Below are 5,183 nucleotides of genomic sequence, written 5' to 3'. Positions count from 1 at the left end.
GTTGGTGTGTGAGCTAGATATCGAAGAATATGCTTCACAGCCTTATGGTGTGATTCCTTCGGTGTAGCTTGAAATCAGGCACACATGCAAACACTAAGCATAATATCTGGCCTAGATGCACATAAGTACAATAATGAACCAATCATGGAGCGGTATACTTTTGATCGAAGTCAATACAATTTTCATCAGTGCATAGATGGCCATTGGTGGGCATAGGAATTTTGACCCCTTTGCAATCTTGCATGCCGAATTTCCTCAGTACATCCTTGAGGTATTTCTCCTGAGATATAAATATCCCATTGCGCTGTTGACGAATTTGAAGACCTAAGAAGAATTTCAATTCTCCCATCATAGACATTTGATATTCTTCACTCATCATATAGGCAAATTCATCACCGTAACGTTGGTCAGTACAGCCAAGACTGATGGAAAAACGGAACGTGTAAACCAAATCCTAGAGGATATGCTGAGGGCCTGTGTGCTCACCTATGGATCCAGTTGGGAAGAAAGTTTGCCGTATGTCGAGTTTGCTTACAACAACAATTACCAAGCCAGCTTGCAAATGGCACCCTTTGAAGCATTGTACGGACGGAGGTGTCGTACCCCGCTGAATTGGTCGGAAACAGGTGACAGCCGTATCTTCGGCCCAGACATGCTTAAAGAGGCCGAGGAGAAAGTTAAGCAGATCAGGGACAGACTCAAGACAGCGCAGAGCCGACAAAAGAGCTACTACGATCAAAAACATCCTGAAGTCAGCTTTGAACCCGGTGATTCCGTATACCTACGAGTGTCTCCTATGAGGGGCATGCAACGGTTCAAAATTAAGGGGAAGCTAGCCCCGAGATTTATTGGACCATTCCGTATAGTCGCACGAAGAGGCACAGTAGCCTACAAACTAGACCTACCCAAGGAGCTGTCAGACGTCCATGACGTGTTCCACGTCTCTCAACTGAGAAAATGTGTAAGTAACCCGGAGAAGCATGTACCTCATGAAAACATTGATGTGCAACCAGACCTCACCTATAGGGAGAGGCCAGTAAGGATTTTGGAAGAGTCTGAAAGGAGGACCCGTCAGAAAACAACAAAAAATTTTAGGGTTCAGTGGAGCAACCACACTGAGGATGAAGCTACATGGGAAAGGGAAGATTTCCTTCAGGCAGAATACCCATACCTATTTGAGGATCAGCTGAAATCTCGAGGACGAGATTTTTCCTAAGGGGGTAGGTGTTGTGACACCCAAAATTTTATTTGGCTTTTTAAAACTTTTTCTTGTTTTGAGGGAAGTGATTTGAATTTTTCTTCTAAAAGAACTTTCCCTCTCAACATATTTTCTTTTGTGACTAGTACTTCATTTTTGGTTTCACTCAAAACTTGATTTTGGTCTTGAGGGTTTTCCTCTTTATTTTGGACTCAAAACCAAAATGTTTTTCTCTTGGAAAAATGCCTTTTGAAAATTTCTTTGAAAAAGGCCCTAGAGCTTTTGGAAAGATCCTTTGCCACTTTCAAAAATTCCTCTTGCCATGGCCCAAGGGTAAATTCCCTCCCTTAAACCTCTCCTCACCTTTGGATCATGACTTACTTCAAATCCAGCAAGTTGAACCTCCCCATATGATTATTTTTCCATTTAAATCTTATCAAAACAATTTCTGTCTCCTATTCTAGCCCTTGGAGATTTACAAAGGAGCTACCTTTTTTGTTTTGATTTTTGCCCCCAAACCTTTTTCCCTTCCTAGTCCTTTGAACCCTCAACCAAGATCCATGAAGATCCACTGGTCTTCAGTTCAAAATTTTCAAACTATACTTGCTGCAAGTTTGGACCAGATTTGTCAAATTTGGTGAAATTCATTCAAATCCTTCTCCATAAATTCTGAGAAAAATCAGGCAGCCTCTGGGTGCATTGAGAGGTCACCTCACCAAGTCCCAGCTCCAGGAAAAGTTTTTCTACTTGCCAAATCATTCTGTCGAACACCTGCAGGGCATTGTCAATGTCAAGTTCAGTAAATTCAGAGTGCAATTCAGAAGCTGCTGTCGTTTTCTTCAGAACATCTCCTCGATCTCGCCAGTAACCGCGTTGGCACCTTGCTCCCCGTCCCCTCCCCCTTGTCCCTGCACCGCACGAACGCCTGGACGCTTGCGGGCGTCGGCGACGAGCTGGAGGAGGTGCGCCGCCCCGTGACCGACGCCAGCGGCGGCTTTGCGGCCGCCAGAGAGAGGCGCGGCGCAGACAGCGCCACCCAGCGCCGCCCAAGCCACTTGAGATCGCCGCGTGGCCACCCACTCCCCAGAACACGCTGCCACTCTCGTCGTGAACCGCTGGGCGCGGAGCGCGCTCTCTGCCGCCGTCGAGCCCGTGCGGCCACCCCACCGTGGACCAGCGCCATTATGCCAAGACCGACCAGGATTAGCGGGGGAACGGCACCAGTACACCTCACTGATGCTGCCTGGCCACTCAAACCCCCTGCTCAACCACTGCCTCGCCGTAATCGCTCGCCGGAGCAACCCCGTTCACGGCCACCCCCTCGATCCGCCTATAAATAGAGGCCCCGAGCTTCAACTCGAACCCACACCATCTCTGCACTCCACCTAGACCGCGCCAAGCCACTAGAAGAGCCCCGAGGGAGCTTTCTTCCCCAGCTCCGGCCGCCGCGACCCGCCACGGGATCCAGCTCGATTCGCTCCCGTGCGTGCACCTCTGCCTCCCATCTCTTGCCAGTAGCTCTCTAGTGCATCCCTCTTTCTGACCCGCGCTTCAATTCGAGGTTTGCAGCACCCACCGGAGTTCTCCACCATCGCCCGAGCCGCTGTCCGCCGGAGAAAGTGTCGCCGTCGACGTGGTGCTCTCCGACGGTCGAGACCACCACCCACCGACGCGGAAGGACACGCTGAAGCTCTTGGTACACTCCGATCTCCCTATCTCGCCATGGTTCGACGCCGGCGACCACCGCAGTCTTCGGGCGCCGGCAAGCTTTTTAAACCTGACATGTGGACCCCCCTGTCAGCCTCTATTCTCCTCTCCCTCGAAACGTTTTTTGTTGGCGCCTTCGGGCAAATACGTCTTCCTTTTGAGCTGGCGCGTTTCTTTCCGAAGCGTTTTATGTTTTCTCAGTTAAACCCCTGGAACTTTTCTGTTTCATTACAGATGAGTCCCTGGACAGAAACCTTTATAACTTTTTAATAAAAAGTGATTTTTGAGTGATTCTTTTTTTGTCAGTCTTGTATTTTTGTCTAGTTTTTTATAATATTTATTTGGAATTTTTTTGGAGAAGTTTCTATGCACGCGTTGGTTTTCACGTTAGTGCCCGTTTTCGTTATGCCGTAGGTTCCGGAAGAGGTGACGGAGCCGCGAACTTCGCCGAGCTAGACTCCGACTTCTCCGAACCAGGAAAGCATGTTTGAACCTTTGATATGATAGGTGTTTTTGCATGTTTGCGTGAGAGGTCGTGCGTGGCATATGAGTATCAGGGAGTACCTCGTTGCTTGTGAAGCAACTACCCGCATGTTCCAAAGTTGCGATGATCTCTGGTGAGAGATGGCCTAATCATGTGGTGACATGAAGGGTAGCAAGGTGGTACTGTTGTAGCATACCAGCCTTGCGTCATCCGACAAATTCCGACGTTAACGTGGACAGAGTCACGTTATCGTTCTTCCACCTTCCGTGCTACCACATGTTTTCTGCCAGAATGCGGTTTAGTAAGTTGGTAACCTCTTTCCGTGTACACACCAAACAGAGGGGCCGGGATGATGGTTCCATGGCCCTGGATTAAAGCCAGTCATCCGGTCAGGGGGCATGGGTGTTTCCGGTTGGGACCGAGATGGGGGCACCCCTTAGAGCGCGCGTATAGAAATTTGATCCCATGCTACGCGAGGTTGTAGCCTCCCCGTCTCAAGGTTTTTCTTGAACGTTGCCGAGGGTGATCCCTGGCTTCGGAATGTTGAATGGGTGTGTACTGGTTAGACGTGTTTCTTCCAAAACACCGTAAACGGAACTAGTCCCCGTGACTACTGAAATCCGTTGGCTGTGGTTAAAGTACAAACTCTGCAGAGTCAAATCCTTTCGAGTCATCGTATCCATAGTCAAGTATCGTGATCAGCGTATCCATGTCTATGTCGTAACCTCGTGGTATATCCTTCGTTCCGGTAAGTAAGCTTGAGTAGTAGACTTGGCGGAACGTTACTCCTATGGATGGACTAACCCTGTTGTTTATCTCATGTCTGATTATTCTCGTGATATGATTTAAAAATTCATGAGCTACTAAGTTACGAAAATAAGCCCTTTATGTGATGTCGCTCAGACGTCCGACTGTGGCATGTTTGTCTCTTACTTTCAATATAAGCCCTGTATGTGATGTCGCTCAGACGTCCGACTGTGGCACGCACTGCCTTCATTTTCTGTTATAAGCCCTTTATGTGGTGTCGCCCCGACGCCCGACTGTGGCATTATTATCCTTGCAGTTTCCTCTCGAGGAGTCATTCAGACCCTCGTTTGGCACCAGTATTACTATTCTTGCAGTTTCCTCTCGAGGAGTCATTCAGACCCTCGTTTGGCACCCAGTATTTACTTTGGGATTTCGGGAGGACTACCGCCCGACTTCTCTGTTATTTTCCCATGCATTATTGTCTATGTCTGAACGCACTTGTTATTCCATCCTTACGCTTCATGTTTACATTTGTTATATCTTATGTACGAACTGTCTTGCGAGTACTTTCATAGTACTCACCTGGCTTGTTGATTTGGCCAGATGTTGACGAAGGCGATCTCTTGGATGAAGAATTTGATAGTGCGTCCGACGCCTAGAGGAGTCCCAGTCAGTCCTGTGTGATCCCGGATATTGGTCACTTGTATTATTACGCTTCCGCCACCCGCAATAAGTCTCCTCGAGCCTCACTCCGACGCTCGAAGAGCTGTAGTTTTCAGGAGTCATATCACCCACTTCGCGGTGATATTTCCACCATCGTTGTTATCGTGAGTTAGTAGTTATGCCACCCTATCCGCCGTTATGTTTTATCGGCATTCATGTAATAAATTGTTGAGCAGTCCCCGCTCAACCTTGTATTATATTCAGTACTCCTGGTATTTTTCTTCTGTGACCAAGATATTGTCTACCAGTGAGAAGGAATTCTTCTTTACTGGTCCGTAAAAGGGATTGGTCTCTCAATAATTATTTTATTGAAAAACCGGTCGT

The sequence above is a fragment of the Aegilops tauschii genome, chromosome 2 (genome assembly GCF_002575655.3).
Source record: "Aegilops tauschii subsp. strangulata cultivar AL8/78 chromosome 2, Aet v6.0, whole genome shotgun sequence".
Taxonomy (NCBI): domain Eukaryota; kingdom Viridiplantae; phylum Streptophyta; class Magnoliopsida; order Poales; family Poaceae; genus Aegilops; species Aegilops tauschii.
This window is presented reverse-complemented; position numbering follows the sequence as displayed.